General features: G+C 45.3%; 1 long non-coding RNA gene across 1 annotated transcript; it reads left to right on the plus strand.

The window, feature by feature from the left end:
- Positions 1-211: 211 nt before the first annotated feature.
- Positions 212-18,086, plus strand: LOC138480762 (uncharacterized). Its single transcript, XR_011274125.1, has 2 exons — positions 212-340; positions 8,250-18,086. It is a non-coding gene; the product is annotated as an uncharacterized lncRNA (long non-coding RNA).
- Positions 18,087-18,939: the final 853 nt, after the last annotated feature.

The raw sequence follows: 18,939 nt of genomic DNA on the forward strand, positions 1-18,939 counted from the left end.
AACACAGCCAACTGTGGACGCAGAGCCGGGGCGCGTCCACCGCTTTTCACAACTTCGTGAGTGTGACACTTCTTGTCACTTCACATCCAGACATTTCCTGCTCGCTAACCCCAGCCTTATCTTCCCCATTTTCAACTTCCGCTTTCACGGATGGCAGGCCCTTCAAAACTAGCCTCCTTCCTGTCGCAGGCGCACTTCTCTCCCGCCCAGAGCCGGTGCAGACGCTGAGCGCGGGGGCAGAAGAGGGGCAGGTGCCATGCAAGTGGCCTTGAGAGGAGGGGACTGCGCCCCCGCCCTGACCTCCCGAAGCACCAGAGGCGCAGCAGATACGCAGAAGCAGGTACTGGGAGTGAAATGGTGAAGGGGCGGGCAGGGCCGGACTAGGATGAAAAACTCTCCCAAGGCTCTAAGTAAATTAGACCCATTCGCGATAATCACAGTTTGAGTATTGTATGGGGGGATTGTGGAGAATATTTGTGGGAAATAGCTCCTAAAGCACGCCAGGTCAGTTACATTGGTTTAAACTGCCAGCTGCAGAGTCGTGAATGCGGCCGTCATAGCCACAGGCAGGTAACTCATCCCTTTGGAAATTGCTTTATTGGCCAGTCTGAGCCTGCACGGCCACAGCTCAAACCACGCAAAAAGGTTCACGTTGATGGCCTGGCAACCTGCACACAGGGGTCCGGCTTCTGCACGCCACCAACCAGGGGTGTTGCTAGGTCTGGAAAAGACCCGGGGCTAAGCTGATGTCAGAACTGTTGGGACTGGGGGCTAGCTAGTCTTTTGGCTGTAGCTCCGGAAATTTATCCGGGGCTACAACCAAAAGATCAGGGGCTATAGCCCCCTTAGCCCCCCCCCTAGCAACGCCCCTGCCACCAACATTGTTAAATTGGTGGCGGTAAAGAGGTTATTTCTGTGTGCTTAAAACTGAGGACGTGTAATGTAAGAAAAAAAAAACGAACTGTGCAGTGCCTTATTTATTTATTTAGTGCTGGCTAGTGGCATGTTCTCATCCGCAACGTATCTTGCGTGTCTCTAATCTAGTCTTAACAGGAGCCTACACGCACGACCGTCCTACGTGAAGCCCCCTATGTTCAAGGTGAATCATCTAGTGCCAAAATAACCCATACAGCGCTCTGTTGACCCTTGCAGCTATTGCACCGCTAGAACACATATGTATATGAAATACCGGAGCAGCAGCAGATAACTACCCTGAATGCAAAACATATATTTTTTTTTAAAAAACGTGAGTAAAAATATTTTTTAACAAAAAAAATAAAACAAGCCGGAACTGTCTCTCTTTATATACCTCTAGGGCAGCACAGACGCGGCTACAATTATTTATTTGAATACTTGCAGGTGCGTCTGCATCAAGTGTAACATCATGTGTCTATTACACTTGTAAAATAAATCATATATAAATTAGATTTATTTTAAAAAGTTTAAAAGAAAAAAGCGACCTTGATGGGATTTTTTTTCGGTGACAGCGTCCAGGTCCGGGGAGCTCCCCCTTTCCTACTGTGAGCAACAGTACACGTTTCACCAATGTGATTAACAGTACATCGTGCTAAAATGTTTTAATGTGTTCATTTCTCATGCTGTCATGGATTTTTCGGAGCCAGGCATAAGATCGGCTGTGCCCCAGCCCTGTCAGCATTCCAGAAGCGTTCTGCAGCGCTAATGTCTGCCATAATATAGTTTTCCACTTGCCTAATCTGCTTTGCACAATAGCTTTATACAAAGTGATTCTTTCCCTCTACGTTTAAGCTCGCCCAGGCAGCCGTGGGGAAGGATTATCAACACAATGTATGTTCCCGATTATCCTACGCATATATTATCATTAATATACATTCTCCTCTAGAGTGACAGGTCGAATCCCCCCCCCACGGCCCCGCCCCACTTCTACCCACCTTCTGCCCGACGTTTTACTCTAATGTATCGCGGCTGTACCCACTCCACTCACCCACTCCACCCAATGGGCCCAGATTCATGGAATATTTGCCCGGTTGAAAGTGACTTTGCACTGCTGAAAAGTGACTTTGTACTGCTGATGCAAACCCTGATTCATGGCACCGTGCAAAGTGTATTTTTGCCGTGCAAAGTCCGTGCAAAAAATGTACTGACTATAAGCTTGCACGGACTTTGCCCGGCAAAAATACACTTTGCACGGTTCTATGAATCAGGGTTTATGTTGGCAGTGCAAAGTCACTTTTCAGCAGTGCAAATTCGCTTTGAACAGGCCAAATATTCCATGTTCGGAACCAATGACTCTTTTCCAGTCCTGGCCTTTCCTTTTACAATTTATGGCTACCAGCCAAGGTGCTTACTTTCAGTTTCTTCAATGGAAGTTAGCCTAGACTACATCTCCCGGAATGCAGCCATTTCTTTAAAGACCATTTTGAACTGTAAAATCGTTGCCATGGAATCATCTGCCGTCCTTAGTCAATAGTTCAGGGGTCGTCAACCTGAGGCTGTTCCGCTAGTTTGGAGTACGACTCCCATGATCCCTTGCGACTGACTATGCTGGTGTGGGCTGGCGGGAGTTGTAGTCTAAAATATCTCTTGATACAAAGGCTGCAGAGCCCTGCACTTGTTGCTACTCTGGGCGGGGATTTCTGAATGTATTTATTTATGTATTTACGTATTTATTTAGTTATTTATTTATTTGTTTATTCCGTGCAAATGGAAACACTTGAGAAAAAGGGAGAACAAAGTGTTGTACCTTAAGTGGCGAGAAAGGGAAAGGAGGGCTTGTAAAATGGCGCGCATATGTCACACTAAGCTTCCATTTCCCCTGTAGACGGCGCAGGAAGGAGAACGGTCTTGGCGGGAGGGAGGGAGTAGAGTAACCAGGGCTTGGCCATGATTTTTCATGCCTTGGCCCAAGGTAAGACTTTGGTGCATATCGACCTGGCATTACCACGTGCAGTAATTACCATTAATGGCAGACCTCTGCCTAATTTTGGGTGTAACACCATGCTCGCTGTCGCATTTCCCCAATAAAAAAAGAAATCAATTTCCAATCTGGTTTTGAGGGCGTCCGCAGGCAACCCGTCCACCACGCAGCTCCCAGAATGAAAGGGCTGCCTGATGTGTGTGAGTGCTGGGGCTGGGCGCACCAAAGGTAATGATGCCAGTCGGCCCCAAACCCCCTTGTTTTTAGCACCCCCTCCCTTTAGGCGAGGTGGGGCTCTCTACCACCTAACAAGCCACCCCCCACCCCCGATTTAGCACCCCACTTAAAAACTTAAAGCACTGGGTGCAATCACTACAACCCAGTACATTCATTGCTGTGCGCCTTGTCATTTTTTGCAGAGCTTTCATTACAGTGTAAGAGGCTCTATGTGTCGGGATGCAGAGGGCAATGCTACTATTGGCCCCAGTTTGGTCAAGACACCTGGCAACATCTGTTCCAGAATAAGCAAAGTTATTTTATCAAAAACCTGCGAGGTTGTTAGGGGTACCAAACAACCTAATTGTTTGTCTCGGGAGGATAACACAGGGGCAACGTGCTCTCCTTGGAAGCAAGACGACACTGAGCAACACAGGGTGGATCCCGGGTCTGGGTTTAGAAACCTCTGGGTGTTAAGCGTGTTATAAATAAGCCATCATATCATACCGCACTGTTTTCGCACCTGTTGACATGGGTACATTACAAAATGTTCCTTTCAGACCGGGTCATGCTTCCTACTGCGACACGCACTGCTTAAACCCCGCCCTCATTACGGCTTTGCCAAGCGGGGTTAGGGACATGGCCTATGCTACCAATGCCCCCCTTTCTGCCTGTTCAACCAATGGGGAGCCGGCGTCCAGTTAGGCAATGCTCGTGGCTACCCTTTATCCTTGCAAGAGGATGGCGGCCACAATGAACATGCACTGTCTAGCCGCACCCCAACATCTGGCCACATACTTTGTCTACAGTAAACTAATGTATGGCGTGTCCCTCCTAGATGTAGACGATGTAGAGCGGGAGGGTTGAGCTCCCCCTCCTCGCCAGCAAGTCCTGGAGCTCGCGACCCCTCACACTAAGGTCGGAACAATCTTATTGGGATTCTATTGAAACCTCAAGACCCTGCTATTCTCTCAAGGCCTGGCCGCAATCTGAGCCAGCCCAGCTGGCACTACCATGCCGCTCTACACACCATCCTTGAGCCTCGCAACTAGCGCCTTGATGCCCACGGGTTAGTGCACTCCTACAAATGTATACATCAACATAAACGGATAAATCAATTAACGCATGGGTCTGCAGATGTGTGCATCACAGGTGAATATCTATACCCGAAACTCGGCCCCAAAAGTGTTTCTCCATTCTGCAGGACTGTCTCTCCCTGACCCCCGTTGCCTGACCCCTGTCAGTCTTGTATGGGCGCTTTACAAAAATAAAAATAAATAAATAAGTAAAAAACAACCTCCTACAGGGCCAAACCTTCCAGCAAACGTACTAATCAATCCCCCAATACCTAACCAGGTGTGAGGTTTGTTGCAGTATCTGTCTAAACTAGTTAAGTTTGCTTGCACATGCCGAAAATAGTCCATGCCATTGGGATCATCTCCACTGTACATGTTACATACTTGGCCTTCAGTCTTCACGCTCCACACAATGTATAACACATCAGGAACAATTCGCAGACCCTAGAACGCAGAGGGCAGTGGAGCAACTTAGCTGAAAATGTCGGGAGGGGTGGGGAGGGCACGACATCTAAATGAAAGTGACCCTTGCCAAATGAGGGGGACAAAATGGTGTGCCACAACATTTTGGGGGGAGGTGGGACACCCATGCCCCGCCCCTAAAACTACGGCCATGGCAGAGTGTGATGCACAGTTTGCACCTCACCCCATGCCGCCTCACCCCTTACACCCAAATCCACAATACTCGAAAGGGATTCCTATGCAGGATGTGGGAGTGGCTCCAGAAGCAAGGGACCCACACCCAGCAGCTGTGTAGATAGCTGAGTGATGGCATGCTCTCGACACGCTGATGGGCCTTAAGCAGCTGTCCCCATCCTGATTGGAGATGGGGGGGTCAACCCCTTACCCACATGGGGTTATTTGTGGTGTTTCTTAAAGAGCCTGTGATTGCAGTTGTAGTTTGTATATGCCCAGTCCTATTTCTGCGGTGGGAGTGCGAACAGATGCTAAGCATGAGCGTTTCCATCGTGAGCAGATCAATGCACAGGGACCTGAAAAGGCCACACTGGTGTGCTGCTTTCACTTGCGCCCGAGGAGGCGCTGTGAAAGAGATGGAGATCTCACTCAAATGAGTGGGCATCATGCCGCCCGTTACACTTTATTTTAATGCATGCATGTTATTTGGATAGCGCTTGACCGAGGGCCCGTAGGCATAATAGCGCTTGACAAGACAGACAACAAGGAGCAGACAGCTGCATTAAGACCAGTGCCAGAATCAGAGGTTCAGAAAATGGGAGGATCACTAGAGTTTGAAGCCAGAAAAGGACAGGCCTGCTCTTAAATCTGGCGCCAAAGGGTTCCAGCTCCTTGCAAACTGCTTTGTCGTCACGGCAGCTGCTCCAGGCTTCTGGCCATACGTGGCAGGTGGATCGATTCACCAAAGGTACTCTGCCAACACAAAACATGGGCGACACACATGGACTCTGTGACTTTCTTCTGTTAGGGGCAGTAGAGTTTTTAACTACACAAGAAAACCATTTCATATAATATGGTGATTTTCTATCGCCAACATTAAATTCCCTATGTCTGGTGCATTCCTGAAACACATATTCTTAAATTACCGGCTTTTTACTATTATAAAAATGGCGCTAAAATGTCATTCTTTAGCCACAGTCTTGGCAAAGTCTTATATATTAGCTAACATGATTATCATTATGAAGTGCTCTACCTGTTATTCTGTATTGTAATTGCAAATACCTGTAATGTAACCAACCTCAACGTCGCACGTGATTTACTAATTGACACCCTGTAACCAGAAAACGTGAGCCTGCTGTAACCTACGCCGTGATACTTCCGCGTTTGGGCGTATAACACATGCTACACATAAGTAAATAACATCATTAATTCACAGAACGTTTAGCTCGGAGCAAAGTGACTTGGCAGTGCAAGATTACTCTTTGCACAACGCTAAATGGGCCTAATACATATGAAAGCACTAGTGCTTTCTATGAATTAGGCTCATTTAGCATCGTGCAATGAGTACTTTTGCAGTGCAAAGTCACTGCTTAGCTCTGTGAATTAAGCCTGGTGCAAAGTGTTTTTTTTTTTTGCAGTGCAACTTCACTGTGCTCAGTGCTAAACACTCTGAGAATAAGACCCTACAACTCCTTTTTTCCTAGATTACTCAACAATATTTGATGTTCATATTTCAGAGTCATGTATATGGGGGTGCCATTTATGCTGTGGGTGCACAATGGGCAACATTTCCCCAGGTTTGGCCATCGATGACAATTCTGGCTAGTGACAGGGACAGCTGTATGCAACCTCTGGTTCTCGAGCTATTTTGGACTACAACTCCAGACATCTTTACCCAGCAAAGGCAATGAATAAGGATTATGGGAATCAAAGTCCTACACATCAGGAGAGTCACAGAGTGTAGACCCCCCTCCTAAGAACCACTCCCAACATGGCACTTTATTTCTGTCAAGTGCATGCCAGTGTCACTTATACATTGTTGGGCAACTTTTCTTGGGGCAATGATTGGATGGTGGACCCTAGCCATTCATTAATCTGTTCTAACAAACGGCATCCGCCAGTTGACCATGTCTGGCTTGTTCCCCTTTTCCGCTTTATCCAAAGCATAGAATACCATATCCTGAGACAAAACTTCCCTGGATAATCCCTGAAGTGCCTTCTAATCCTTGGTGCCCGCCTGATTCAACAAAGCCAACACTTGCTGATCAGGAACACGCGAGCTAGTTTGCCCAAGGGCATGTTTGCCAGCTCCCCAACATTGCAGGTGCCACCGGGACCCCTTCTTGAGATTAGGTGTAACGGTTGGTCTAGTGGCCTGCACTGTACCCCACCAGTGATATATTTGCATGGGCAGAGTGCCTTGTCCAGCACTATTTGGCTATATTATCGGTAGCCAATATATCACCCCCTATATTTTTGGACTCCAACTCCCAGCAGCCCCAGCCAGCATAGTCAATAGTGAAGGATCATGGGAGTAATAGGCCACAACATCTGGAGAGTGACAGGTTTGCTACGAGTAGAATCTATGAAATTACTGTGAATCTACTTCAAGAAATGAATCCTGGTAATTCATTATCTAACAGTGCCACGACAGCCATTGCACAACGAGTGCCTTTGCATCTACACTCGAAGTCGGAAGACATTTCAGCTGCGCTTTGTTCGTGATGAAATAATTGACACATTTATTCTGAGCTAAAATAACCCGAAGTCCAACATTAAATAAATAATATTGATTGATTAGGCGACTTTTAGAGTGTCAAAAAGCATTGTAAATCCATGCTCTTAAAATTCCATGCAATCCCAATTCATAATTCGGTGGTATTTTAAAAACACGTGGTATGTTTTTCGGCACTATAATTGCGGTTTGTCCAGAATTAGATATCATCCAGTAGGCAATGATGGGAGGATAGTGCCTTAATTAGGCAAACACACATTCTGCTGTGTTTGATTTCTGGACAGATTAGTCCATTACTAAGTCAGATCCAATGCACCTTAGGCTAATTGTTACTTTACTAGGAAGACACGCACACAGAGTGAGTTGAATTTGGCACTTTGACAACAAAGAGATCTGTTGAAAAGGTGTTGCCACCAATTGCCTCTATAACAAAGTGAGGCTTTGGCAGAGGACGTCATTTCGGGATGTCACTAAATCAATCACTTTTTGGACATGATTTTGTTTAGGGGCTTTTAGTGTCACCATTTTATTCCCAGAACCCCACCTTCTTTGTGATGGAGATTAAAGGGGTAATACACCCTTTGAAAACATCTGCCAGCCACATGGTGCTCACAGGTTCAAATAATAGCTATGTGCTTCGAAGGCCTATTTAAAGAAGCACGGTAAGAACAGGTTGGGTGGCAATGAGACCTCTTATTTTAAACACTACACATTGTAAGGAATATATAGGAACACCTATAAGTATTATTATCGGACATATGACTATACACACTTGCTAAAAATGTGCTGCTAGAATTAGTGTGTATATAGAAAGATTCATGTGAATCATTAAATGTTTTTTTTTTTAATTTTTGCTTTTGTGGATCATGAAACAGAAAGTTTTAAAGTGCAATTCTCTCTCATCTTTCAGGCCCTTTGTTGAAGATAGCATGCCAGAAGATCCAGGCAAGATTTGAAGTGCTTCACTCCGTGTATTTGACAAGCTGAATTTGACACTCAGTGTGGTAGAGTGTCAGTTTGTCAAATACCCCAAGTGAGGCATTGCTAATCGACCACGACGCCGAGTGAGACTAAGGACCTCGGACTACGGACCTTGTGCAACGCTTCAACCTCTCATCATACTCGGCAAACAACCTTTATGCAAAGCTTGATATACAGTCACATGACATGAGCATCTTCAATTTTGTATCTGTTAATCTATGTACTAAATCTCCCTACCTATGTGTCCATAGATCAGGCCTAGATCAGTGGTCTGCAATCTACAGCTTTCCAGATGTGCTGTACTACAAATCTATTGATCCCTCCCCATTGGCTTGCTGGTTAGGACTTGTTTCCTCCATCTTGAACTATATTAAATCAAAGTCCTCCTTTTCCACCTTCCTCTCCCAATACTTGTCCCACCCCCTTCGTTTCTCTCTTCTCCCCTCTCAGCTTTCTTTCTTCTTATCGGCCCAGAATCTCAGGGATTCCTTTTATTCTTTCATTTCTTATTCTTCTCAATGGCTCGTATTTGTCGTTGTATTCTTCTTAATCTCTGTCGTCCTTGTCCTTTTGTTTCTTTTCAGGACACAAACTTATTATTTCCGCCCTAATTTTCTCTCGTATTGATCACTGCTCTCCCCTCTTGATTTGACGCTTCCCATCTTCCTCCCTTATGTTCTATCTACAATTCTGCTATTTGTGTACGTTTTGCTCTACCTCCCCGTTCTTCGATCTCTTTAGCGCTTTCATCAGCTGCTATTGCTCTATTTGCGTCTGGTTTGTTGTTTCATTTTCTCTTTATTGTTTTTGAATGTCTTTTTGGGCTTGCTCACCCATATCTTGCCTCTCTTGCTTCTTTCGATTCACCATCTCGAGCCCTTTGCTCTCAGTCTGGTTGTCCCTAAACCCCCTTGTGCCTCTTCACGGTTTCGCTCATTTTCTCTTCTTGCTTCTTTTCTTTGGAACTCACTCCCGCTTACTATCCATTCTTCCCCTACTTACCATCTCTTTCATACTCTCCTGAAAGCTAGTTTCCTGTCCTAACTGACTGCTTCATGATCATTTGATGATTCCTGCTATTACCTTCATCGATTAATGTACCATTTTATCACTCAGTGTCTCATGAGCTATTGATCTTCCCTGTCACCACCTTCCTTGATTTTTGTATTGTTTAATTTTGTTTGTAACAAAGGCGCTTTGGCAAAAGGGTAGTATACATTCAATAAAATGCAAATACAATTGGATTAGAAGTTCAAACATCAGGGATACCAAAGGATGCAGACCCCTGCCCTAGTTTCAATTAATATTCACTTCTTGGGTTAAGTAGTATAATGTTCGATGTTGGTCTACGTCTCAAAGTGCAGATGTTGCACTTTGAATTGTGTGGGCTGTCAGATCAGGAGCCCCCATCATTCTCCTGAAGCCTTGTAGAGTGTGGGCATAATGTTACCCCAAAGTGATAACTAGAGGAGGGGAATGATTAGTTCACTGGGTGCCTTGCAGATCCGGGGCCTAGTGCAAGTGCAATTTGTGCAGGGTATTAGCAGTAGAGCAAAGATTGCCCTATTTTTAAAAACACTGGGACACATTAAAAAATCATTGCACCTTTACAAGTGCAGTTTGCCATATTAAAAGGACCAGGGCAAAAACTGCCCTAGTGCTAAAAAGATACATTTCTGATGCATTTTTGCATCAGGCCAAATTTTGCCCTAGTGCTAATACAGTGCAAACTTTGCACTTGCACTGGTGCAAAGTTTCTGCAATCTGGCCCATGGTGTGGTGTGCTAACAGAACACCTGGATCATATTATAGAAATGTTGCGCTGGTGCAATTGCGCTTTAGCAAGGCATTGGCACTATGGCAACCATTGCTATAGTGCCGTCACCCGCAACCTAAAGCACTCAGCACATTTTGGATTGCTACTTCCACAGTCCCTCCCCATCGACTATATAGGTTACGGCAGATCAGAATTGCAGTCCAAAACAACAACTGGCGAGCTAAAGGGCAGAAATGTATTCATTATGTATTTAATTGTTTTCTCCTAAGTTCTAATATGGAAAACAAGGGAATGCTAAATGATATTGTGACTTCTTACTGTTACACTTTAGAAATGTTTGACCTGCACAGATATATTTAAAAAAAATGTTCCTTTTAATTGATTGTGAGCTTAAATGTTGCTGGATATTAAATGTAACACTCAGTGGCAGATACAACTATGCACTATGGATATAATTAGGAGGTCTGGCACTAAAACATACCTTGAGCTGCTTTCACAAGCATGTTGCATTGAAGACAGTGCCTGCTACAGTGGTTGCTTGTCCCCCTGCCAGTTTTGCCAGGCGCGCGTGAACGTAAGTTTTGTGTAATGGGGATTACATTCAGACGTATAGCCTGAAAGAGCTTTGGGGTGTTCTCCACCTAGAAGAGTGTGTCAATTGATTGCAACGGACACCAATGTGCCCTTGTCGTGTCTCTGTAGCAAGCCAAATAGAACAGCAGTGCCCAGGGATAAAGTCAACTGGGAAATGGCCACAAGGGGGTGACATTTCTCAAAAAATGCACGCTCGGTAAAATCAAAGAATGTCCCCAAATATTCTAGGATTGGAGTTTATAATATAAATTAGAACCCTGGGCCAGTGAATACCCCTTTCCTGTTGGTCAATTTGCGGGCTGTAAGAAACGGTATAGCGCAGAGTTTCATTATAGCCCACAAATGGTGCCTTTGCTTTTTTGTAGCTCGCAAAGTCGAGCACTAACAGTGCTTCACCTTCCTCTAGTGGGCTTCTTTTAAATAACAGTTGCCTACATATACCATGTTTTTTTTGTTTAAATGCATGACGGCTGGGGGTCGCAGTGAAGTCAGAGAGGGATCCCTTTACTTGTCCCTCACCCCCCATTCCGTGAGCCCGAGCACTCACCTCAGGCTGTGCTCCCTCACTTATCTTCCCTGTGCCCCCTCCCACCTCACTGTGCATTCACTGACCCCCCTCAACAATGCTTTCTCTTCTATCCCTCACTTTATTTTCACGCTGTTTTTCATGTTTTTTATAAACTTAAATAGTCCACATGGAATATTGAGCTCCCCACCCCAAAAAATATTTTTAAAATATTTGTTTTTACATAAACGTTTTGTGTGTCTGCCCATGGGCTCTAATAGCTTTATAGACCTCCCCTTCGGGCCGTACCTTCGTTATGGGCCCTCATACCTCGTTAAACTCGGTCTCCAGGGTCTGTAACGCCCAGTACGGCCCTCTCTTCAGGTCTATAAAGCTATTATACCCATCCTAGAATATTTAGGGAAAGTATTTTAGGGGTCAGGAAAAAATACTTGCATACCTGGTCATTTTTTCCAGACAACCTTATCAGGTGGAACCCAACAGCACTCTTTAGCAGAGTGGGCTGCCGTGCGCAGGTCGCCAATGAAGTTAAACACAGCTTGAGGAGGCTAAGTCCCAGAAATAGGTCCACAGAGGAAGGCCAAGTTATGTAGCATAGGTCGAGTGTGGAAAATTGCACTTTCTAAGGAGAGAATAGTGTCAAAGACGGAGGAGTCGTCCTCAGTGGCTTTTGTCTCTGGAGAAATCGGGCCCACACCTATTGGGAGTGCTCAGAACCCACAGGGGGCCACCACATCTTGGAAATGGTGTCTAGTTTCCAGGGCTCCAGCATATCTTGCAGAATGTTCCATCCAACCTCCTGGGTACTTAGTCTTGGGTGGGATAATTTTCTGTGGTGTGTTGTGGCTTGGTCTTAGGTGATCTTTACTTTGCAAGATCTCACTTGTACGGAATTGTGTCTTTATTTATTTATTTGTTTATTTATGTATGTACTTATGCATTTATGTATTTATTATTGACTCTCAGCGGAACTCAGGCACTGCATCGAACCACAAATAAGGGTGAGGGCATGTGTTAAAACGAATCTTCACAACCTTGTAACATTCCGATAAGGTAAGTGCCAGGGTAAGGGGAGGGGATAAATACAAACACAGGGTACACAGGACCCACATTATATTAAACAAGGAAAGCAAGATACGTAGAGACAGCATTCCAACCAGCATAAGATATCAGTAGGCCAGGCAAAGGTAAGTGCCAGAGGAGGAATTGAGAGCACAGTGGTGCACACATCACCAGTATGGAACCGAGACGTGGCTAGACAAGGACTGATAGAACATAGCCAGACAGTCGTCCTGACAAGGAGTGCACCAGTCAGAGGCTCACCCGCAACAAGTACAAGCTGAATGCTGAGGCAACAGACCAAACAACATCTAATCACAGGGCCCTGAGACCAAGGACATGCGTGCAGGGTGATTGGTCTAAACGTAACGCCCTGATTTATGAAAGATGACCTAGTGGGAACTAGAAAATGTAATCCTAGGGGTGAAAACATGTTTCACAGATGCGAGTCTTCAGTCTTTTTCCTGGACAGGACGTTGCCTTTTTAATTTCTAAGAGAAGTTTCACAGACAGGTCCCAGCCGAACAAAGCTCTGGTCCCTTGTCAATTTAATCTTGGACTGCCAGACACCAAGAGAACTTGAAAAGTCCAATCTTAAGGGCCTGAATTGGGGGTACGCTATCACTTTATGCTGGAGGTATCTTGGCACTGTCTTGCTTCTCCCCTCTTTCTGATTCTGATACTTCTGTTCTACTCGCCCGTGCTTATCCTACGGCTTCTCCTTCAGATCCCCTTCCTTCGATTCTCATGCTGATAATCTATACCCATCTTCCTCCATCTCTAACTTCTCTTATTCATTCCTCCATCTCTAACTTCTCTTATTCATTCCTCCATTTCTAACTTCTCTTATTCATTCCTCCATCTCTAACGTCTCTTATTCATTCCTCCATCTCTAACTTCTCTTATTCATTCCTCCATCTCTAACTTCTCTTATTCATTCCTCCATCTCTAACTTCTCTTATTCATTCCTCCATCTCTATCTCCTGTTTCCCTTCTCTCCATGCTCGACCTTATCCTTCTTTCCATGCTACTAAGCTTCTTCTTTTCTGACTTGTATTCTCCCATGTCAACTATCGTTCTTTTCTTCTCCTGGGTCGTCCTGATTCCCACATCCTTCCCCTCTGTTCTATCTACAATTCTTCAGTTTGTCTCTTTTTTTCTCTGTCTCTGCATTCCTCAATCACAACTGCCTTACTTGCTATCTCTCTTCTCCCTTCTAAGTCTCTTCTTTATCACTTTCTCCTGATTGGCTTTACATGTGTTCATGGTCTTGCCCCTCCTTATCTCTCTTTACTGGTCTCATTCTACTCCCCTACTCATTTTCTTTGTTCCCAGAATCAGTTTCTCCTTACTGTTCAGAAGCCTCCATCTTTTCCCCTTATTGCGCCTAAACACTGGAATTCCCTCCCTCTTTCTGCCCGCTCTTCTCCTGTTCTTTATATTTTTCAGGCTAATCTCAAGGCTCATCTCTCATCTGCTCTTTCTACTACCTAAACTGTGTTTGTTTCCCCTCTTCTGTTTTAACTGGTGTGCTTTGCTCATATGATTGTACCGTCGTTTCCTGTTTATATACTAGCACTTTTGGCGAAGAGCACTTTATACATTTTATCACAAATAACTACATATACAACTACAAATATGCCTAACCACCATGTTCTGGATGACCTGATACAGATGGAGGAAGATGTCACAATTATCTATAGTTTTCTGTGAAAAGTTGCATCTCTGATATGTCTCCCCATTTAAAAACGTTTTTCACTTCTCTATGTGACCTCTGAACTGGTTGGTGGCTCTGTCACTAAAGCCCTCATGATAGGAGGTAAATGTATGCATGCACAACACACCAGCGAAGAAATTACTCAGGAATGTACAATACAAAATATACAACAATAACAAGCTGCACATTCTATAACACAGAAAATCAGGTCAACACACACACACACACCCACATATCCAACTTGAGTTAAAAATAGGTACAGGCACTGCCATGCTCAGGCATTTTGACACAATTCACACTCAGTATTGCACATAGTCTTAAAAGACACGCCTAGAAACACACCTAGTAACACATACACACTTGGTAACACATATTCAGGTAGCCACAAAGGCAAGCACATTTTTAAATACTCAGTAACACCAGCAATCAAGAACCATAATTTACAGGAGCCCAGAGAGACACACATTCACCCCCCAGGGTGCACCTTTCCCACTCACCCGGACTCTGCTTTCCTTTGGGTGCGGTAGAGATGCATGGTGTAGGGCTAGAGTGGTGTAGGGCTAGAGTGGAACAGTGATAGAGTGGTGTAGTGATAGAGTGGCACAGAATGTGGTAGAGGTAGTGTGAGGTAGGTTGGAGTGAGACGGGTGACAGGGAAGTAGAGCTAATGCAGAATAGGGACAACACAGCGTAGAGTGGGTGGGGTTAGTGTGGTATGAGGTAAGATGGGTGGGTAAAGGGGAGAGTTTGGAGAGATGGAATGGTGTGAGGTGGATTACAGTGGGTGGGGGGAGGGGGCATGGAAAGAGAGGTGAGTCGAGTAGACTGGGTTCAGGGTAAGGATAGAGTGGGTAGGAGCAGAGTGGGGTGAGTCAGCGGTAGAGTGGGACTGGGGTAGAGTGGCATATGCATATAGTGTGGTATAGTACACAGGGTGTATAATGCGTGGGTGTACAGACAGGTGTGCTGGGGCAGAGTGAATTTGATAGAGGATTTGGGTGGGGTAGAGAAGTGGGTTGGGTAGAGGAGTGGTATGAGGTTGAGCTGTATTGTGGGCTTGAGTCAAGTGGGATAACGTGTCAGACTGGGGTGAGGTGAGGTAGAATGGTGGACATTGGCTAGAGAGGCGTGAGTTAGGGTAGAGTGAGTTAGTGTAGAATGGGTGAGGTCATTTAGATGGGGTAAAGTGACTGGGTGAGAGCGGGTGTGGGACATTATTGGCCTGTAGTGGAATAGGGTATGGTTGGCAGATACTGCATACAGTGGGTGGGATTAGAGTGGATTGTGGTGATAGAGTAGGTAGAGCAGGGTAGGGGTAGAGTGTGATAGATTGGGTTGGGGTAGAGTGGTGTGTGATAGGGTGGGTGAGTGGGCAAATAGTGAATAGTGCTGGTGATAGAGTGGGGTATGGTCGGGTGAAGTGAGGTGGGTAGAGTGTGGTCGGTGTAGAGTGGATGGGTAGAAAGGTGTGGAAGAATGGATGGGTGTATGGTGGGGTGTGGTATAATGAATGGGGTTAAAATGAATGGGTACATTAGGAATTTGTGGCTGAGGGGTGTGGCATGGTTGGGTTGAGTAATCTGCTGTGGTACAGCAGTGGGCTGGGGTGAAGGTGTGGAGTAGAATAGAGGTTTATGGTGTTTTAAAGTGTGTTTAGAGTAGAGAGGGATAGAGTTGGTGAAGTGGGGATAAAGTAGGCGAGTGTACAGCAGTGGGAATGAGTGGATATGGAAAAGTGGTTTGGTAGAATGGGTGTGACCATGCTGTGGTGTGGGGTAAATAACATTGAGCAAGTGTGGGGTGGTTTCAGAGTGGGTTAGACGAAGTGAGGTGTGAGATGAGGTAGAATGGGTGGTATAGAGCAGTTAGATGGATAAGAGGGTGGGTAGGTGTAGTTTGGGATGAGTGTAGAGTTGATGTGGTATAGTGGGATGAGGTGCTTTGAGGTGTGCAGGGTGCGAAATGGCAGGTCTAAACTGGCGAGGGGTGAGGAGCTGTAGTATGACTGAGCTAGAGTAGTGGGGTGCAGAAGTGGATTTGGTAGATCAGTGTGGTACAGTGTGTGTGGGTAGGGTATGTAAAGTGGAGTGACGCAGTGATGGGGTGTATAGTAGGGTTTGGAGGTGTGTGTGCCTTCAAGGAGTAGGGATGGGTTAGAGAGTTGTGGTAGACTGGTGGGGTGGAGGAGTGATTTGGAGGATGAGAGTTGTGGTAAAGTAGTTGGGTGGGGTTGAGTGGTAAAGTACTGAATACAGGGGTTAAAACGAATGATGCACATTAGAGGTTTGGATAGAATAATAGGGTTAAGTGTTAAGGAAGTAGTGTGGTTAAAGTCGTGGTATAGAGTCCCTAGGTTGAGAAGTAGGGTGAGGTGTAATTGTGTGGTAGAATAGAGTAGTGGTTTAGGGGAAGATCAGGGTCAATTTTGAATGGACAGGGCTGCAGCGGGTGATGTGGTGGTGCAGTGGGTACATAGGATAGGAAGAATGTGGAATAATGTGAGATGTTGGAATAGAGTGGTGTGGGTTGGGGAGGGGGTGTGATGGAGAGTGGAACAGGTTGGTCTAGTATTGATGGGAGTGAGTTGGGGTAGTGTAGTTAGGTGGGGTAGAGTGTGGAGTGGGCAGGTACAGGGGGCATGTGTAGAGTGTTTAGGGTAATGCAGGGGAGGTGCGGTGTAGAGTGGGGGTGTACAGTGAATGGAGGTAGGTGAGGTCATGGATGGGTAGAATTGGGCGTGGATTTGGATAGAGTGGGTTGAGGGTAGGGATACAGTTAGAAGGAGTACAGTGGGGTGAGGAAAGGTAGGGTGGAGAGGGACTGAATGGGGTCGGTTGGTGAAGATTTTGATGAGTGTAGAGTTGATGGGGTATAGTGGGATGAGGTGGTTTGAGGTGTGGAGGGTCTGTAGTGGCACAGCTAATGAGATGGGGTAGTCAGGATGAGAATAGAATGTGTTGGGCAAAGAGGGAATTAATGTAGAGTAAGTGGGTACAAAGTTGGGCCGGCTAGAGTGGGTAGAGTAGTGGGGTAAGGTGGGTTAGATTGACGGGGTTAAGTAGTTGAAAAACATTGTGGGGTAGAATAGTGGCTTCTATTGTAGGGATTTTAAAATGTGGATATGAAACTGGTGTCATGGAACTCAAGAGAGTGTGTGAGTATTGTGAAAAACAGTATTTGTTTGCCTCTTGTGATATTATTTGCCTTCAGGAAACCTTGTTGATGGACACACTGATAACATTGGGGTTTGATGTAGTGTTCATTGAAGCAAAGCATGGCCTAAAGGGACGGCCGTTTGGGGGTATTTTACCAGGTTATAGACAAAACCAGGAGCTTGCTATGCATAAAATAGATTCTGTCAGAGAGGATTTGCTGGCTACGGTTTTTGAATGGACATGTCAGCACACCGGGACCAGCAGCAAGTGTTTGCCAGTAAACGTTTATCTCAATTCAGAGATTTCCAAATTGGAGGAAGCCTTGTCTGTGATCTATTTCCTGTTGTTGTGGGAAATATCGGAGGAAGGTGTTTCAGTGATTGTGTTGGGGGATTTTAATGTTGACTGTTTTGAGGACTCCTCGTATCAAGAACCTATCAGGAGGAAAACGTCAAGGGCGGTTCGTGAAAGAGGTCTAATGGTGACACAGGAGCTTGAGGTGTGGGAGTTATTGTTATTGAATGGGAACTGGACTGATGATGTGCCTCCCTGTTATACTTGGCATAGCGGCCCCATGTACTCTAATGTAGAATACTTATTTGTCTTGGCCGATAACTTTCAGAGTGGAGGAAATTTGGCAATCAAGGGCACCGAGTTCAGTGATCACTCAATGGTCCACTGTGTACTTCCTCTCCCCTGGGTGAATTTGTGGCGGTAGTTTTTGATTCTTAATGGGATTACATTTTAGGTTTTATGGTGAATTCTGAATTCAGAACTTTGTATCTTGTATCTTGAACTTTGTATCTTGTATTTTGTACTTGTATTTGTAATTTGCATTAGTTCTGTTTAAAAATGTACTATGTGGAAATTGTGGGTTTAAGATGTCTTAACATTTCAGAATTTTTGAATTTTTTGAATAATAAATTGTGTAAATAGTGTTCAAATCTTTTGTAAAAGTCAAATTAATGTACTATATCACACAATAAATAAACAAATAATAAATAGTGGGGGGGCAGTGGTGAAGTGGATGTGTAGAGCGATGGGTAAGGTAGTATGGTGGGTTATATTTGCAGGGTGGACTAGAGTGCTAAGGGGTGAATGTGCGGTCTAGAGTTCTAGGCAGAGTGGTAGGGTAAAGTAGTGGGCTGGGTAGAGGGGTGCGTTAGTGGGGTGTGGTATATTAGTGGGGTGGGGAGAGGTTTGTGGAGATCTATAGAGTAGTGGTTTATGGTAATGTGTACACCAGGGTCAGTGTAGAATGGGGGAAAGTAGAGCGAGTGAGTTGTAGATAAAATGAGCCTAGAAGGGTGTGGTGAGCATGATAGAGTTGACAAAGTGCGGGTTGAATGAATGTGAATAGAGTAGGGTGAGGTGGGGTAGAGTGAGGTAGTCATATGCCGGTCCGATAGCTCAGCGAGTAGAGCGCTCGCTTTAACATCTGTGCAGAGCCTGCTGAGGCAGGTTCGAATCCCGGCATGGCCAAACTCAGCCGTTCATCCTTCCGAGCTTGATAAATGAGCACCACACACAGTGGGTAATAATAAGCAGCGCTCAGATACCTGAGGGTTCATAGCGCTTTATAAATGCTAAATTATTATTATTATATACTGGGTAGTCCTAGAGTAGATGGGGTCAAATGGGTGAGTTAGCAAGGTTGGAGTAGAGTGTGTGCATTGTGGTGGGTGGGGTAAGGTAGAGTATTATGGAGCAGGAGTGGATTGGGTACATGAGCGGGTTATAATGTGTGTGGGCAATGTAAGTGGAGTGGAGTGAACCAGTGCTCTGGAGTCG

This window comes from Ambystoma mexicanum, chromosome 5p (genome assembly GCF_040938575.1).
Source record: "Ambystoma mexicanum isolate Mex_15411 chromosome 5p, UKY_AmexF1_1, whole genome shotgun sequence".
NCBI classification, from domain to species: domain Eukaryota; kingdom Metazoa; phylum Chordata; class Amphibia; order Caudata; family Ambystomatidae; genus Ambystoma; species Ambystoma mexicanum.